General features: G+C 39.5%; 3 long non-coding RNA genes across 3 annotated transcripts; 1 reads left to right on the forward strand and 2 right to left on the reverse strand.

Moving 5' to 3' along the window:
• Positions 1-251: 251 nt before the first annotated feature.
• Positions 252-15,361, reverse strand: LOC309701119. The gene is made up of 3 exons (XR_014274880.1): positions 15,298-15,361; positions 2,567-2,845; positions 252-1,227 (listed from the first exon to the last, which is right to left on the reverse strand). It is a non-coding gene; the product is annotated as an uncharacterized lncRNA (long non-coding RNA).
• On the reverse strand, positions 9,409-11,951 carry LOC309701112. The gene is made up of 3 exons (XR_014274873.1): positions 10,886-11,951; positions 10,672-10,729; positions 9,409-9,486 (listed from the first exon to the last, which is right to left on the reverse strand). It is a non-coding gene; the product is annotated as an uncharacterized lncRNA (long non-coding RNA).
• Positions 15,362-16,830: 1,469 nt separating the features above from the next.
• Positions 16,831-18,221, forward strand: LOC309700070. The gene is made up of 3 exons (XR_014274566.1): positions 16,831-17,249; positions 17,333-17,413; positions 17,902-18,221. It is a non-coding gene; the product is annotated as an uncharacterized lncRNA (long non-coding RNA).
• The last annotated feature ends 1,526 nt before the right edge of the window (positions 18,222-19,747 follow it).

Below are 19,747 nucleotides of genomic sequence, written 5' to 3' on the forward strand. Positions count from 1 at the left end.
GTGAATATCTAAGGAAGGAAAAGAAAAGCATCTGGACTTCTTTAAGTTGCTTGAAGACGTTTCTCCTCTCATCTGAAAAGCTTCTTCAGTTCTGAACTGATCCATCAGAACTTTTCTTTCCAAGCTCCTTAGACTACGATGACCTGGATGACTGAGAACCTTCACAGACACAAAAGTGAATATCCGTTTACCTATGAATTTATGTGTATGCAGATGCCAATAGATGACAAGAGATTTGTGATGTTCCAAGTTTATTACAGTTAATCACAGTATTATCACAAATTGCATTTAATTGCTGACTTAACCCTATTTGATCGCAGACTGATTCCTTTTTATTGCCATGTTATGGCTGTCTCTCTGAAGGCAGCATCTTACTGCGAGGGGTCATAGACCTGGTTCCCTTCTTCAAAGCAACCATTTCAAAGGCAATGACACCACAAGTATATTGCACACAGTGGCAGTAATTTTGACTGTGCCATAATCCCCAACCGCCTTTTTCTCTAGTGTGAATAGTATAATTGTGTCAACCCTTTTTCCTTTTCCTTTTTGCTAAATCATATAGTTAGGGCTGGACCAGGTGACCCTGAATCCTCCCTTAGTTATGCTGCAATAGACATAGGCTGCCGGGGGATTCCCATGATGCATTGAGTTTTTCCTTTCCAGTCACCTCACTATGTATTAACAGACCTCTCTGCATTGAATCATATCTGTTATTAACCTCTGTCTCTCTTCCACAGCATGTCTTTTATCCTGTCTTCCTTCTCTCACCCCAACCGGTCGCAGCAGATGGCCGCCCCTCCCTGAGCCTGGTTCTGCCGGAGGTTTCTTCCTGTTAAAAGGGAGTTTTTCCTTCCCACTGTTTCCAAAGTGCTTGCTCATAGGGGGTCATATGATTGTTGGGTTTTTCTCTGTATCTATGAAGCGCCTTGAGGCGACTTATGTTGTGATTTGGCGCTATATAAATAAAAAACCCTTTTCTGAAGACATTTCAATAAGTACAGATCATTTGAGAGAATTGAAAATTTTTTTTTGATATACAGAAGTGTATTTGGCACATAGACGCAGAAGACCCAACTTGGCAGAGCAGAATCCCAGCGATGGGATTTAGTGCAGGATCCCCCGGAGTCATTGCTGGTGGTGGTGAGGATGATACTGAGGCTTGAGTGGCTCCGACTGAGGTGACTATGAGGTGGAGATGGAGAGGAGGTGGGTTGCAACGATGCCATTCTGAAAGACAGAATGACACAATATAGGATCAACAAGAAAAGATTTTTAGAATATCAACAAATTAAATCTATAGTAAAAAAGAAATTTAAACCGGGTCAAGTTGAACTACAAACACCACCAAGTGTGGTTCCATTTCTTACTCTTAAAATCCCAAAATTACTTTCCAAAATATACAGAATGCTTTCTAAAACGGATGAATCAATATCACTTCCTATTGCAAAATGGGAAGCGGATTTATCAGTTAACTTAGACTAAAACTTCTGGTCTCATATATGCTTAAAAACCTTTCATTTAATTAAAAATCCCAGTCTTCAAATAATTCAATACAAAATACTACATAGAGTGTACTATACAGGTCATCGGATGTTCAAGATGGGCTTTACGTCTACCAACAACTGCTCATACTGCCAAACCAATTCACCGGACAGTTATATCCACGCTCTTTGGTTCTGTCCACCAGTTCAGAAGTTTTGGCGCGAGATATGTGAAGACTTATCGAAGTGTCTGAAATGTAACATTCCAACTTCCTCTTTAGTGTGTTTGTTGGGCAGCTTAGATAATGTCACTACAGATAAGAATATAGCCCATATGGTTTTCACTGCCCTATGCATAGCCAAGAAAAGAGTCCTCATGAACTGGAAAAATAAAAATAATCTTAATTCTAACTGGTAGGGGAGGCTGTTACATTTTGTAGGTCTCCTCTCTTCAGGAACTCACTCTGCAGGAGGGGGAGATATAGAAGAGGTGGAGGAAGATCTCAGCCTGGGCATCTATTGTCTTGTGTAGTCTGGTAGATGAGTGGATGACTGGGTGGGTGCAGTTTTCTCTGTGGTGGGGTCGGGTGTGCTGTCCCAGGCTCTGTGGGGCCAGGCGGCGCTGCTGAACTGGGCCCTGGTCCGGATGGGCCTGTGCCCCGTTTACCTGGAGGGTTGCAGAGTATGGGGGTGCCTACTGGGGTCAGTGGGGGAGCTGGCCCCAGGGAGGGGTCACTTGCCCCTCCCTTCCTTCCCTCCCCATCTCCAGCTGCCTCCCTCTTTCCGCTCCACCACAATCACCCACACGCAGGGCCTTGGGGTAAAGGTGTGTCACCAGGGTGCAGGGGAGGCATCCCCCCATCTGTTCCCTTCTGGCTGCCTGTGCCTCAATTTTATCCCACAACTTAGACATTCACATTACTCACACTCTCATAACACATACATATAGGATCCTGGGGGTGGGCACGCTACACGGAATCCAAAAGACCATCAGGGTGTACACCTCACCCCTGGTGTCGTTGCCCACTTCTCAATTTTAAATACATGTATACATTGAGGGCTAGCAGGAGGAGCTATGCGCTTACCTGCTGCCTCTCGGCCTGGGGCTCGGTCACTCAGGCACAGCTGGCTGCCGGTGGAGCTCACGGGCACGTCAGTGCAACCCCCCCTGCCTTCTGCACCGCGGCTGCTGTGACCCCTCATCTGGGGCTCTCCTCAGCTCTTTCTGGGACAGTGGCGCGGCTGCCCCTCTGTTGGTCTTCCTTGGTCTCTTGTGTTCTGAGGGCCTCTGGATGTCTGGAGTTTTGATCTCCTCCATACCTGCTTCATGCCCTGGAGGACGGGGCTGTGGCTCCCCACACCCTCTAGCAGATCATTACATGAAGGAACCTTTTAAATACAAGCGCGCTCACCCTCACAGGTGTACACACAGGTGATCACACACACAAACTACACCCTTTTTGGTTCCTACCTCCAAGCACACTGTGCGCTGTCGATCTTACGTGCTGCACAATAATGCTTAATATTTAGTATTTACTGTTATATTCACATAGATCATCGTGATGTTGTTTATTATGTTGCTCTTTTTTTCTCAACAGGTGATCCAGGTGATTGATGTATGTATTTTTTGTCTGCTTATTTTGTTGGTTTTTGTTTTTTGCCCTTTATCCCATCCCTCTTCCCCGCTGTTTTTCTTTCCCTCTTTCTTTCTCCCCTTTCTTTTCCCCAGTCAAGTCTGTCCTGTATTTAGCAAGTGAAAATAAAATAAAATAAACAATAAAAAGGTGAATCAAATAGACCATTACGGCAAGGCTGGGATGGTCCATTTGGTAAAGTAAATCCGTTGGGCATCTTTCTTCGCCTTTAGACAACAATTCTGATGGCAAAAGAGCCAAACGGGACAGGCAAAAAAAAAAAAAAAATGAAAGACAGAATGACACAGAGGACACTGATTGGCTCAAGGAAGGCAAGCAAAAGTTATTGGTCTTGGGAAATGATGACAGTATTTGGTTTTGACAGCGTGGGAAACAGGTAGTGAAGCAGAGAATAGACTAGAAATCGAACACCCAAAAAGCAAGCAGATGACTGGCAACAGATCTTCCTTATTAACTTAAACATGCTACACAAATGAAGCTTATGTATATGATCACCTTTTCCCTCAACAATCAAAATCAGCACTAGAACAACACCTTATCTGAATGTTCAATGTTTTGTTTACAGCAAAAAATAATTTCACTGCCTTCTGAAAACTATGTATGAAAGAAAGGGGTAAGGGTTTGATGTATAAATCTTCAGATTGTATGATCTACAATGCCACGAGAAAATGCAGGGTAGCCAATTAGAGCACTGATTCTCAGCTGCCTTGACTTTAACTGTAAGGCTACTCCTGAGCCAACAAAGCCCTCATTAAATATATTTGGAGATGTGCATTGGATGTTCAAATGTACTCATGCTGTATCTGTTTTAAAACCAAAAAAGCTGGCAGAAGCTACGCTGACTCCGTATTTAAGGAGCTTACAACTTGGACAGTACTCATTGTCTTGTTTTTCAGCAGGCTCAGCTAAAGCACCACCAGTCTGATATGTACCTCAGTGATATTAAACCTGACAGGACATGAAGCATTCTTGCAAGTAGTGACAGAATTTATTATGGGAACTCCTTATGAGAAGACTTATGTTCATTTTCACTTGAAAATTTGGATTTGTGATCCAAGAAAGGCTCACAGTAATGTGATTTTTCCTCAATTACAAGACCTCAGACTAAAGAATTTATAGTTATCACAGTTGTTGAGTATGCATGGGTTTTGTGGGGCCTCTTTTTAGTCAATCCAATTATATTAAACCTCTGAGGGTTCCCAGGGTTAATATTATTGAGCCTATAATCACAGATAGAAACAATCTGTTTCAGAAAAAACAAAAATAGTTCAGGTAGAATGATCCTTGTCTTTGTTTTCTGATTGCCAAGACATGGGAGAACAATTGAATAAAAACAAAAGTGGCATATTCTAATTACCGAGAGTTATAATAGAGAAATGTCACCAATGACAACTTAAGGGTTTAAAATGATTTCTACCCTTTTTTGTCTTCTGCAATCCCTATGTGTTACAGCTTGTATGATTCATAGAAGAGGCATGGGTTTTTTCTCTTTTTCAAGGGAATGAGGTATGCTGTGGGTATTTGAAAAAAATTTCTTAAATAGAAGAAACTTAATGTGCTGTGAGACGGTTACATACGCACCCAGATTATGGAAGAAATATAGTATCATCAGAATTCAACTATTTTTAGACATTGAATTTATAACACTGAATTTTTATCCTCCAAATTTCCCGGCAAAAATATTCACCTGCAAAAATTCACCTGCAAAAAATTCACCTGCAAAAATTCACCTGCAAAAATTCAACTGCAAAAGTGATGAACTTGAATGACCCAAGCCAGAGCAATCAGCACTAAATCGAGTCGAGCGGCTCTCAGCCAATTAAATTACTCTTCTTGATCACATGACACCGTTAGCAGGCAGTGTGTCTCCTAAAAGAGAGCTGTTTAAAGGTGAGTGATTTTTTCTCTTAAATAGAAATCATTACAGAACGCCTAGTCCTACTTAAAACCCCATTCATTTTTCTTTTATTTTATCATCTACTCGAACTAAGGAAAACGTTTGACTAACAATTTCCACGCCTCCCCTGCCTGTCTGCAGAGGCAGTTTTGAATTTAGGAGCGGCAAGATGGCAGCGGCAAACCCTGGCGGTTCTCCGGTAAGTATATTGTTTTTTATCTTCAAGTTTGTCTTTTGAAACGTTAATTTTATTTAAATCCGTTGCTCACGTATAAAGTACACAGACGGGGTCTTTGCTCAACTCGTCTGAGGCGTGTCTCACTAAGCGCTACATGCTAGCATCTTGCTAACCGAGCTACCCTTTACATGCTGTGCTTTAGAAAATAGGATACTCGGTACAAAACCATACTCCGCAGATTTTGATAGATAGACGAACACTGCAAATATAATGTTGGAAACGAGAACGGCCTTTGGTGAAGGGGTAAAATACACCATGAATAAAGCCATAGAGTGAATGGCTGTCATGGTTGCAGAACGGCCTGATTTAATGACAAGAATGGGGAAGAGTGAGGTGAAGTGAACCGAACCAAAGCCACAAAACACGGTCAGACAAGGCGGGAAAAGGGCAGTGATCTGTCCGTCAGTATGAAGTTGGTGTGTGCTTTGGTGAACAAAAACTCGAGACCGGTAGCAGGAAGATGGGAGACTCGTGTTTCACTGGAATAGTGGTGAATTAAAACATCCTTTGTTGGGTGTAAATGCATCCATACAGGCGAGACAGAGGCAGACCAGACAGTGAAGAAAACAAGGCAAACATTAGAAATATTAAAACGGAAATATAGGATTAATATAACATACAATTAGGGATAAATGTAAGGAACACAATGTAAATTATATTGTAAAGTCATTAAAACAGCATACTCTGATTAAAAGAAACATAATTGAGTAGGATAATAATAATAATAATAATAATAATAGTAATAATAATAATAATAATAATAATAATAAACATGTACAAGATGGGTATGTATACTTGTACCCAGAATTTAACAACTATAAAGTTGTAGCATGTCAGTACCTTACCCCATCCATTATATCCACACTTTCAGAAAAGGATATGGTCAATATCTTTAGAAATACTATCTAAACTTAAACGGGATATTCCCTCTACCTCTTGTATACACCCTCAGGGTTTGTGATCAGCCAGCGGCTGATATGATAATTAATCCTGTAAAATAATATTCTTTCGGTTTATGAATCTGTTTGTGTAACCCGTTCATGTGTTACGCCTGTTGTTCTTGCGTTGTGTTCTGGCGTGAAAGTAAGAGGCAGGAGACAGTACTGGGTGTTTGGCTCTTTACTGCACATCTGCAACACAGAAATATGTGTCTGATCTGTGTGTGTCACACGCCTGCCAGTACACCTCTCCTGACGAAGGAAAAAAGAGTGCATGCTGTTAAAAAGCGAGTACGCTCTCAAGCCGCTAGCGATCAGGCTAACTTAGCATGCTAGCATTTCAGCTGCGTTCTCAGCTAAAACTCATTATAAGCGTATATTAGTGAACTCCGCCCTCCACAAAACTTATCCCGAATGAGTCTCTTAATGACAAACAAAAACGCGGCGGTTCAGCTGTATTCACATTGCAGCTTGGGGTCTGAACAAACTTTAATTCGCAGAGAGCAACGTGGCAGTGACTTACCTCCGGCCATGCTGAAAGGAGCTGTGACCGGGGCACACATGCACGCGCCTACGTCACCACGCAGCGCACACACACACGAACGCACACAGACTCAGATCACACAGGTAGGAGATTAAGATGCAAAATGACATATTTAATTTAAAAAAGGGTGTTTTGGGTGAAATTCAAAAGTATTTAACACATATGTTACATTTGCATGGATTTCTTAATCCGTTTCCACTGTTAGCAGAAGTTGTGCATGCAGTTTTGGCGTGCTGCTCTCCAAGACTACAAGCTGCGTTAAAGTTGGAAGTAACTGGGTGATGTTCCACTGTTGAAGATCAGCTGTGCCCATTTGTTGCACATTGTTGGAATGGAGAAGTTGAGGCCCTTGCAGGCTACCCACAATTTCCCCAAACTGAGCGATTATATATCTTGCTTCCATATTTGTATCTTGTTTAATTTTATACATTGATTAATGACCTGCAGAATCTCCTCATATTAAGTGATTCATAATTGTCACTTTATGCTTTCTCCATCTCTAAAGTGATGACATCCTTGCATTACATACTTTAGGTTCATTTTCTGCAGGCAGGTTTCTGACAGAGAACAGGCAGATTTACACTATAACATGCAGCGTTTTATAGATGGACACATAAAGAAATGAAAAATTACATGTAACTTTCTAAAACACTTTGTTACATTTATGATGAAGTAGATTAAACACATTTATGTCGGCCTTGGCTGATAGTTCTTGTCTTTAAATGAACTTTGTGTGTGTTTCAGGTACTGCACTCTCAAAGACTGAATGAACCAGCATTGCAGCCATGGGTCACTGTGAGCATTACAGGGAAGGTTGAAGCCGCCCACTGCACCTGTAAGGCCGGAGTCGCGGAGACCTGCACCAACGTCACTGTTCTTCTGTTTAATGTAGAAGCAACAGTGTTGATGAACGGATGGTCTTTCAGGGTTGACCAAGCTGGTACCCTGGCCACCTGGACTCTGTTCTCTGCAAGATGTTGCAAAAAACAAAATCATATGGAGACAATATTGGACACAAAAAATATATATATAACATTTTAGTTAAATGTAGCATTAACTCATAAACCCATCCCTCTTCTCAGCTGTTTCTCTTTCCCTCTTTCTTTCTCCCCTTCTTTCCCCCAGTCAAGTCTGTCCCGTATTCAGTAAGTGAAAATAAAATAAACAATAAAAGGTGAATCAAATGGACCATTACGGCAAGGCTGGGATGGTCAATTTGGTAAAGTAAATCCGTTGGGCATCTTTGTTTGCCTTTAGACAACAATTCTGATGGCAAAAGAGCAAAACGGGACAGGCAAAAAAAAAAAAAAAAAAAAGCATTAACTCATAAGTCTTGCTAAAGTACCTTGTATTCTGATTCATCACTGCAGCAGTTCGATTGGATGATGTCAGCAACTGCAGCAAGTGTCTTGCTGACTGAATAATTTCATTTTACATAATCTGAAAGAAACACATAAAGACAGAAACAATTTATAAATTAACGTTCGATAAAATCTAAGAATTAATCATTTATTAGCAGTGTTGGGACTAACGTGTTATTAAGTAACGCGTTACAGTAACTACGTTATTATTGTGGTAACGAGCACGGTAACTAGTTATTATGCCAAAACCGGGGACGCGTTAATCGTTACTGGGATTTAGATAGGCTCGTTATTCGTTACTTCGTGTGGTAGCTATCGCGGAGCTTCCACAGATTCAATAACATTAGCAAGTGGTGGAAGCCAGCAGGTGCATGAAGGATAAGGGAGGCAAGAGGAGAGACCCGAAGCAGCCGCCGGTCCGAGTATCAGGTGAACTGAACTTCAGGTAAGAAGTTATGACCTGCAGTGTATCTGAGTCACATATAAATCAAGTTTAGGTGGAGTTTATTTTCGTTATGCTGACTTTTTCATACTGCGTGCTAGCTAGCATGACTGAGTTTCTATACAGCTGGGTGGGTGCTATGTTACTGATGTTGAACTTTATTTTGTTCATACGGTTAATTATTAGAGTTGCCAACTGTCCCGTAAAAAACAGAATCATCTCGTATTCAGAGAAAATATTACGGGTTTCGTATTGAGGTGAAAATAAACATTTTGTCCCGGACTTCAGCTACAATGAAAAAGACACAAAGTTATTCTGTGTTTACGCCGCACAGCTGCCTCTTCTTCTCTCATTCTCTCTCCTGTTTCTACTTCAGTCATGAAACTGATCAATGATCAGCTGATCGGCTTTTCTCTCTTGTTTATTTATCGCTCACTTTGCGCCAGAAAGAGGAAACCAGCGGATGTCGCGCTAAACAACAGCAGCACGTTTAAGCTTGATCAGCTGTTGTTAGAATTTATTTAATATTAATTAATTAAACAAACGAAAGTAGCTCGTCCACAGAAGGACTGGTAGCTCCCCTTACGATAAGGGTTCAGATCGCGCGAACAGGTGTGAAATGTGTGTGTTTAGTTAGTTTGTTTGTTTGCTTGTTTTAATCAATTTTAAATCATGCTTTTTATTTGTTTTTGTTTCTAATGTCTCTGTAAAGCACTTTGAATCACCTTGTTGTTGAATTGTGCTATACAAATAAATTTGCCTTGCCTTGCCTTGCCTAGTATCAGCTGATGTTTGCTGGAGCCACAGCTGTAAAGCTGCTGGTCAGGATGTCGGTTTGGATATGTGGTGAGATGGAAACATGAAGATGAAACCAGGAGATGTCCTTACTGGATCATCAGAGCTGAACAGGTGATGGAGAAACAGGTTTACCTTTTAGGTGACATGAATGAGTTGAAGGGAAGTTATGAACTGTTTCTGAGAGACAAATAACACCAGGATCCTTTTTTTACTTAGCTGACAGCTGGTAACTGTGCAGGGGCGGGTCTAGCAAAGTGTTGCCAGGGGGGCAGGTAGGGCATTAACAGGGAGAGGGGGGCACAAGGAAATACTTTTCTTTCTTATTCTCATTTAAAATGTCTCGCTTTTAAAAAAATTATTATCTGAGTCTTACAACAAACGATTGATAGATTAATGCATATATACCATCAGAACAGTGTACATCGTTTGTTTTCATTCAAAGGCTTTATGATTTTTCCTATAATGGTGGGCCGGTCTCTAGTCAAATTCCCCGGGACGATTTTTTTTTTGTCCCAGTCCAGCCCTGTAAGCAGCTCATCTGCAGTCTGGTGTTACCTGCATCTTCCTATTCAGAAGGCAGAATTTCCGAGTTCTGAGTACAATCGAAAGCACCACTACTGCAGTTTTTGTGTTGGATGTAAAAAGCAGGGTAGAATCATGCGGCGGTCAACGACGATCCAGACGTGGGATTTCTCTCATGGAACTGTGCACATTGTTTTTGTCCTTTCTATTGGTAGGTGGCACAGTGCACTTGTGGCAAGTAAGCAAGCTAGAAGACTGGCAGTCTGGCTGGGTAACCAGTTACGGAAGCAACACATTAACAAGAGAATTCTGAGTAAAACCAAAGTTACTTTCCCTAGTAACTAGTTACTCTGAAAAGTAACAAGTAACTTGAAGTAACTGAGTTACTTTTGATAGAAGTAAATAGTAATGTAAATAAGTTACTAATTTAAAGTAACTTACCACACACTGTTTATTAGATACCAATATGAATATGTCTACCATAAAACCTGTGTGGAGCGAAGTTATATTCAATCAAGATGGTCTGGCCATTCTCGTTTCCAACATTATATTTGCAGTGTTCGTCTATCTATCAATATCTGCGTAGTATGGTTTTGCACCAAGTATCCTATTTTCTAAAGCACAGCATGTAAAGGGTAGCTCGGTTAGCAAGATGCTAGCATGTAGCGCTTAGTGAGACACGCCTCAGACGAGTTGAGCAAAGACCCCATCTGTGTACTTTATACGTGAGCAACGGATTTAAATAAAATTAACGTTTCAAAAGACAAACTTGAAGATAAAAAACAATATACTTACCGGAGAACCGCCAGGGTTTGCCGCTGCCATCTTGCCGCTCCTAAATTCAAAACTGCCTCTGCAGACAGGCAGGGGAGGCATGGAAATTGTCTTTGAGTTAGTCAAACGTTTTCCTTAGTTCGAGTAGATGATAAAATAAAAGAAAAATGAATGGGGTTTTAAGTAGGACTAGGCGTTCTGTAATGATTTCTATTTAAGAGAAAAAATCACTCACCTTTAAACAGCTCTCTTTTAGGAGACACACTGCCTGCTAACGGTGTCATGTGATCAAGAAGAGTAATTTAATTGGCTGAGAGCCGCTCGACTCGATTTAGTGCTGATTGCTCTGGCTTGGGTCATTCAAGTTCATCACTTTTGCAGTTGAATTTTTGCAGGTGAATTTTTGCAGGTGAATTTTTTGCAGGTGAATTTTTGCAGGTGAATATTTTTGCCGGGAAATTTGGAGGATAACAATTCAGTGTTATAAATTCAGTGTCTAAAAATAGTTGAATTCTGATGATACTATATTTTTTCCATACCAGATGCCCACTAGTGCAACATGCAAATGTCACTTTATATTGAGACCCACTGTTTGCAATTCATTTCCATTCTGGTTTTAAAGTAATTTAGCAAATCGTGTCTGTTGCAAAGTACATACAATAATAACTAGCATAATATTATAGACTTGAGTTTAAAGTACAACAAAAAACTTGGTAAACAACTACACAAAGTCTAAGTTATTATTTACCTATTTAACCCTGTGGGGTCATCATTGTATGTCATAACCTTAATCCTAACCATCGGCGTAACTTTGTGCTGAACATTGGAGGAGGGGGTGTCAAGATCTCTAAATAAATAACTAAATAAATCTGGGTAACTTCCCAGATGATCGAACATGCAGCTATTTTGCTGGTAATAACTAAAATGAATAAAGAAAACAGCCTATTTATATAAGATAATTCATAATTTTATTTGGGGGGTTTTATTGATTGGGTCAGATTATTTGGGGGGGGGGGCATTTTAATAAAAAAATTATTATGATTGTCGGGTTAGAATTAAAGTTAAAGTTACGGTTGGGGTCATCACTAATAATGACATCAATGATACATGATGAAATACATCATTCTGTTTAACAATGTTTATATTACACACCTTGCTAGGTGAGGAAGAAGAGGCATGCTGCCATCATGCTGCTTCAACAAGATGTGCCATGAGCAAATTTTAAATGATGCGTCAGTTTCATTTGTCAGCATAAATCTGATTATTGAACAACATTGCTAACAAGCTCCAATGTTTCCTTAAAAACCTTTAAACCTTTACTAAATTTCATTTACTTTATCTGCTTTTTTTTTTTCTTTACCTCAGTCCAGTGTTGGTGAGCTTGTGAAGTGGGAGGTGTTTTAGCAGTTTAATGTACCAGTTTAATGTAAGTTCTCTAAAAGATTTTAAATCAGTTGTGACTAATGTGCTCAGTTGTTTTTATCTGAGACTGGTGTTTGCATATGTGCCTATTTAATGTGTTTTTCATTGTAATGCCTGCTTTGATGAAGCTATTCTCCAACCCCAAGATAAGCTTCTCGTATGGGAGACAATAAGTAATCTTAACGTTAATTAAGCATTCTGCTCTGTGCTTCTAGAATTGTCTTCATTGTGTGCCCACTTGTAGTGAGAGCAGCCTCAGTCCTAATTCATCTCCATTAATGGATAAATGCTAGTACGCACAGATAAATTTGCAATCAATATATGTTTTGCGATTATTTGTAGTTCTAATAGGCCTAATACAAATCAGCATCTTCATTTTTCGTTGGTTTTTTTTGTTTGTTTTTCCGCAAGCCACGGTTCACATTAGCAAAGGCTTCTGTGAATAGCAAAATGTTTGAATTTTTAAGTCCAATTAGCATTTGATAGAACATCCAGAAGGGGGTGTGTTCCATCCAAACTACAGGCAATCATGTCAATCTGCTAATGATCAAAGCAACTCAACGAGGGAAAAATTTCCCTCAACAAATTTCCAGCAAGCAACTTCTCTCAACCACATGATAAATACATCACTGGAAGTACAAATTTTTCCCGAGCAAACAACAGTTGCCAGTGGGTCACTAGCCTTGACTTTCTCAGCAGTTGCGAACACCAATTGGGGAATACTCACTTTCCCCTGGCGTTTGGTGTTTGCCAGGTAGCTGCCAACCGGTCTGTAGGCCTACGTGACTGAGGGCTTATTAGACCGCCACAAATAAATAATTGAAAACGTGACAACAAAGGACTACTTAAGAATGGGAAAAATAACAACATTTTATGATCTACTTACATGCTAAGTTAAATCTTTAAAATATAAAAAAAAAACCATTAATGGCTTGTTTACAAAATGTAAAGAACTTAAAGGGAAACACTTTTCACTGTGTTTGAAAGTTTAAGACATTTGGGGAAAAACTCTATATGATATGACAACGTTAGGCTAAAAAAAATCCCACTTGACCCAAAGTTGTTCATACTTGATTAGTCTCCAGAAGAATACAATTATTATAATAATAGGAGTAAAGGAGGTGTTTTGTTTTCATCCAATTTTGCATCAACAATGCAAATCTCTCTGGGGTGGTATCAAACAATGATAGATTTTTTTGGCATAATACAATAAAATTATAGGTGACAGCTTATCTTACATTCAGTCAGGACCACTGAAAGAAAAAGCTGCAGTGATTTATATATGCCAGCTGTCTGAGCACATCTCCCTACCCAAATGTGTGGATACATGGAAGCCTAAAGCAGAAGCAAAAACCTCCCACCCAAAGTTTAAAAACCATTTTCATGAAACAGCAGTGTTTTTTGTAAAGCATGTTTAACCATATATTATATACAGGTTTTTAAGCTGTAAATAAACAATGCCCGGAAAAGTCTTGTTTCAGCAAGAAAATGCTAAACCACATATTTCTCATATTATAAAAGCAGGACTTTGTAATAAAAATCCTATATCCAGCAAGAAGAGGAACAAATTTTGCTTTCAGAATTACAGCAGCTCCCAAGATAGTAGAGTGGTGTTGAAACAAAAGGCAATGCACTTTATTCCTTTGCATTTGTATTCTTAGTTTTAACATTTAGAAAGTCAACAGTACAGTATTCATTTGAATTAATGATTTAAATTTGGAATGTCAAAGCCACTTTAAAGTGATAGTGAAAAGAAACTACACCCTCTGTCAGTTCAGGACATAACAGAAGTCATCTGGTTTTTAGCAGATTTTAAAATTAGGTAAATATAGCCTCACGTGAATGGCACAACATATTCCACATTTCTTTATTTAATGAACAAAAACTAAGCCGAAATGCAGAATAGTGTGTGAAATACTAAGAACAGAATTACTGCTTCTATAGACAGCAGCCAGGTTCTGTTCACTTGATTAACTGATCAGTCGATTGATTAATTCACAAGGAAGTGTGAAGATCTCTATAAAAGCACAGGTTTTGTCAGTTTGTTGGTCTGGAGCATTCAGGTATGTGTTAACACAATGCCCAGGAGGAAAGACATCAGACATGGTGTGAGAGAAGCAATTGTTGCTCTCCATCAATCTCAGAAGGGTCGTGAGGCCATTTCCAAAAAATCAGAAGTCCATTATTCCACAGTGAAAAAGATTCACAAGTGGAAAAGATTCAAAAGAGTTACCAGTCTTCCCAAGAGTTGATGTCCATACTAACTTATCCCAAGGTCAGACCATACATTGCTCAGGGAAAAAAACCCAAGAGCTTCTTCTCTACTCGAGTTTGACTCTACAGGCTTCCCTTAGCATGCTAATTGTTAAAGTTCATGACAGTGCAATTAGAAAAAGGCTGAACAAGGATGGCTTGTTTGGAAAGTCTCCTCTTTCTAAAAAGAAGAGGGCAGCTCAGCTTGGGTTTGTAAAGTTGCGTCTGAGCAAATCACAAGATGTTTGGACAGATGAGACCAAAGTGGAGATACTTGGCTGTGATACTGTGGTATTATCGTAAGATAGCTGTGTATGAACAAATGGCTGAAAACCTCAGTGAACTGAAGAAATGTTGAAAAGAAGACTTGCTCAAAATTCCTCAACAGCGATGTGAGAGACTGATTAAAGTCGTACAGAAAACTATTACTGCAAGTTACTTCCAGTTACCGATGATAAAGGTAGCTCTACAAGCTTAGTTTTTAATGTAGTATGTCAGTCCGGATATGAATTATCTTTTCTTTTTACCATCAATTTACATCTTGGGCCACAAGCAGCCTAAGTGGGTTTCAACTGCTCCCATTTCTTTTAGTGTAATGAAGTTTAACTTGCAAACTGAATCACTGACGTGTCTTAAGAAAAGAAAAAAGAAGTGAAATAAAATGTATCAGTTCTTCTACTTTATTAAAAATGCTGGTGTAGTAAATCAAAAAAACCTGTCAGCACAGCTCACTGGACTTAAGCAATGCAGTCAGCAGACTGGACCTTTCGGGAAACTGATTCTTGCCCACAGGCCATATGTTTGACACCCTCATGTTTAAATCAGTTGTAGCATTCCTGTTTTAATGTACATTCCAAACAGTATCTCAACCTTATTGGAAATTCTGCTGCACTACGACATTACAAAAAAGCATCCAATTGTCTGCAATGAAAACCTACTTGTACAAATGCATAGGTATACTTACTTACTTACCCAATTGTTATTCATGCCACAATGAATGCATTGAAGTGAACCAATGTGGCTCTTGCTCATTATGCAGTGACATGATCCAGACCACACAAAGGCTCTGCAGATTTAAACATATTCAAACAGAGTCACAATGAAAAGTTGTAAATGTGCTGCAAGGCTGTGTGAGTTAGATAGTGTCATGCAGACATCCTCAGTCCATCTGTGGTAACTAATTATGTCAGCATCAGCAGCTAATTAGAAAGGGAAAAATGTGGAAATGCCAGATGTTGAATGCCCAGATCAATCAGGCTGGAATATAAAAGTTGCTGCTGCAACTTAGTTTCAGTACTGGGTTGGTTTATTCTCTCTAGCACCCATGAGCTCATGTGGATGTGAGAGTGAGAGCTGCCTTTAGAAAATGTTTGTGCTTTAATAGAATACGAAAAAAAAATGGAGAGGGGTTTCTACATTTCTCTTCTTTTTTTTTACCCCCCTTTGGATCAATTGTGCTGAAAAGAGCGACAAGTAAGATTGCTTTTTTTTTTTTGACTTACTACCATTATCCGAATGGAATGAGCACTGAAAGTTTCTCCCATTAATCATTACAGCAACCAAGTCGCTCTCACTTTTTTCCTGTACACGAGTGGTATGTCCTGCACACACACAACTAAAGGTGGAACGCAAACAGTGGAAAAGCTACCTAAAAATAATATGAGATCATATTGCACTCAGACACCCAGACAGGCTCAGGGACAAATAAATACACACATACTGTATAAAAGATCCCAACACTGGCATTGAATTCCCGGCCTGATCTCAGCAGGGTCGGTGCAGTTGAAAAGCTAATCCAGAGGTGTGTAGGTGGTGCAGGGACACATAAAGGAAAGGGCTGGCACGCACAGCAACACAAGTCTGTCATTAAGTAGAGATACAAAAACAAAGTGGAGCAATTTGTTGGAGATGTGAAGCTGTCCAAATTATAGACGTTTGATTAAAACGGTCAATAAAGCTGTTATTGCAGCAATATGTCAGCAAAGTCTTTTAAGAATATTTGGCTTTTATCTGTGAAGGCTTTAACGAGGTAACCCTTCTTATAGTTGTATACAGACTATATGAGAAAATGAGAATGAATACCATGCAAATGACAAGTCATTTTTGTTACTGCAGCACTTTGTTTTTTTGTTTTTCCATTTTGTTCCATGTAGTAATTATCACACAGCAACACTCAACACTCAAGCTTTTATATATACAGAACTAGATATAGATTTAGGGTTAGTATATACAGAGTATATCTATGAATATGTATGTGTATCTATATCATATATAGAGCGACACCCATTTTTTTTTGGTATTTTAAGTGGTTTTGAGCAATAGTAGTTCAGGCTTTTTGAAGAACTTTCAAAGTTTTTTTCTTTCCAGTCTTTGTACCTGAACATTTTAAGGAAGGTTTTGTATGTGTGTGTGTGTCTCTGTGTTAGGAGCCTTTTTTTTATGATTCATAGGTCAGTATTAAGTGGCCTAACTCCTAAGGTGATTCAGAAAGAGCTATTTACTGGAAATCATAGTTCATCAGTTTCCACCGACACAGTGGAAAACTGTTAGTCAGGTGTAGCCCAGATGGAAAAAAATCATACTTATTCTCTTTACATTAACTGTCCACATCAACAAGCGTCGTATTTCCTATGACCATTGAATGCACCTCTCAGTTCACCCCACGTGAGGGCACCTAGCTCAGCAACCAATCAGAGCCTACCCAGGCCGCATTGACCCTGTCAGCCAGGAAGTGAAGTGGAGGTGCATGGTGCTCCCGGGTTTTTTCTCATCTCAGCAAGAGGAGTGGAGGCATCTACTACTCAAACCGAGAAATCCACGGACAAAAGAGAGGAAAACTCAGGATTGAGAGGAAGGAAAGCCAGCGTACTTACCTGCTGGAAGTCCGGAGTCGAGTGGCTGGATGAAGGAGAGAGGCAACGTCGGTAAGACGAGTGTTATTCTGATGGAAAAAACTTGTAGAGACTTACCGTCGCGATCATGCTAATGCTAGCTCGGTGTCTCACAGGCTAACCACTCACCTTTCATCCGGAGAGCTGCTGCAATTCCAACGCCAGTGTGTGTTGGGCTTTTGTGAAACAGAGCAACGGTGAGCAACATGTTCTTAGCTGCTCTAAAGCTAATTTTTGTCAGTTCACTGTGAGTTTAAAGTAATCTAGAGGGTAATTTTTAGTGCATTTCTCTCTCACGAATAGGCCTATAGTGTGGAGAAATTAAGCACACTGCTTTAATGCCTCTGAACTGAACTCACATGTATATTTTGTTGCTTATTTGCACATAGTTCTGAATTTGTTATGGTGTATTGTATTTTGAGTGTCAATGGTTACTTACCATAAGTATTGTTTAATTAATGTTTACATGAATAGAGAAATATTTGAGCAACTTAGATGTTTAGTTCTCATATTTGATATGCTTGAAAATTGAATGTTGTACAACAGAACTGTGAGATTTGATAAGATTTAAGATGTTGATGCAATGAATATGAGGTGATGCAATATTTTGATTTTGTATTTTAACCTTAAACAATGCATCTGAAACAGACTGATTAGAATGTACATTTTATGACCTGGATTATAGGTCAGGTTTTTTGGAGAGGACGGAAAAGTCCAAGGACCAGGACGATATTCTGGTTGTGATAGATGGCGAGCCAACCACTTTGAGGACGATCTACCCCAAAGAAGATACACACCATACACTCATACATTCCAGTTACATTCACAAGGACCTTTGAAGTTGGCTATCGCCAGCTTAACTCTAAATTCTTAAAGGGCCCCAACGAGTACTTTTATTTTGTTGAGTGTGCACACTATTTATTTTATTTTATACTTTATCTGTACAAATTGGACAAATACCTGTTATACTTTGTAACAATACAAGAGTGGCTACTCAAAAGTTAACATTGTGTCCAGGTCATTATTGCTGCTCAATACTTTGGCTCCATACGAATTTGGTGTCTTCTGATTCTGGCCAGGGTCTTATTAGGGGCAGGGATAGCTCAGTAGGTAAAGTGGTCGCCCCATGATAGGAAGGTTGGCGGTTCGAATCCACTTAACGGCTACCCTGAGGTACCCCTGAGCAAGGTACCGTCCCTACACACTGCTCCCCGGGCGCCTGCTTAGTGGGCTGCCCACTGCTTCACTGAGTGAATGGGTCAAATGCAGAGAAAAACAAGTAATTTCCCCATGGGGATCAATAAAGTATCCATTATTATTATTATTATTATTATTATTATTACGAGCCCAAGTAATTATTGCGCTGTAATTCACCTTTATACCTTAAAGTTGGTTACACATGGATTGGCCTCCAAAGAGTCTGGTCACACCAAATACTGACTTTCAAGTTTGTTAGAATTGCACAAACTCTCTTTTTGCCTTACAATACTGTATTTGCATTAACTGTCAAATAAATTGTTCAATAAATTGCTGCACTTTCCCTCCTTATTTGTGTATCAAAATATAAAGAAATCAGATGTAACTTTAGACTTTGTGCGTTATGCATGCATACATTCGCAAATGTAGAATATAGTTTGTGGCAGTATGTAGTAGTCAGTTAGCATTTCCCTGCTGTAAGCGTCACTCCATGCTGATTAAAACAAACACCTCTAATTATCTGGAAATTGTATTTGAACTGGTACAGAGATGGAACACGATGACAAACAGGCAGGAGAAACAAAAAAGCTTTAGTGTACAAACGAAATCTTTGCAAGCAACTTTGGCATTCAGCATGACAACAGGCAAAAAAAAACCCAAAACAGTGCCAAATCAGTATACAAACCTAAAACAAAGCAGTTCCATTAATAGCGCTTGTCAGATACTTTCTATTTCAAGAGCAAGTTCTAGACCCCACGCAAAGGTGTCTAGGGACAAAATTGGACACATCCTCTCCTAGGTGTTGAGCAAACTACTGATGCTAACATTTTGTGAAGCTCGACTGACACATGCACGTACACACATATACAAGCGCACCCCCTGTGGGATGGCAGGCTGGAAGGGCTTATCCAATCTGTCAGTGTGCTGCCAGCATGCTCTACTCTCCCTCCGCTTCATGACCTGCACGCAAAGAGGCATTTACCCAATAATCTCACTGTAACACTTTTCTATGTCATATACTAAAAAGAGTTCAAAGGTTTCAGTGTGCTTATTTTTATTTTATGCTTTATTGATTGACTTTTTGTAGTAAATAGTGAAATAAGCATATTAAATAAAGAAAAAGGTATTTCTATTGTAAGTAAAGGGTGTGAATCAAATCAAATCAAATCAAATCACTTTTATTGTCACATCACATGTGCAGGTACATTGGTACAGCACATGTGAGTGAAATTCTTGTGTGCGAGCTTCACAAGCAACAGAGTTGTGCAAAATACAATAATGTAAACAAGCAAAATACAAGAATGGCTACATCTGAAACTAATAAATATATGTAC

Source organism: Aulonocara stuartgranti, assembly GCF_965226115.1.
Source record: "Aulonocara stuartgranti genome assembly, chromosome: 23".
Taxonomy (NCBI): domain Eukaryota; kingdom Metazoa; phylum Chordata; class Actinopteri; order Cichliformes; family Cichlidae; genus Aulonocara; species Aulonocara stuartgranti.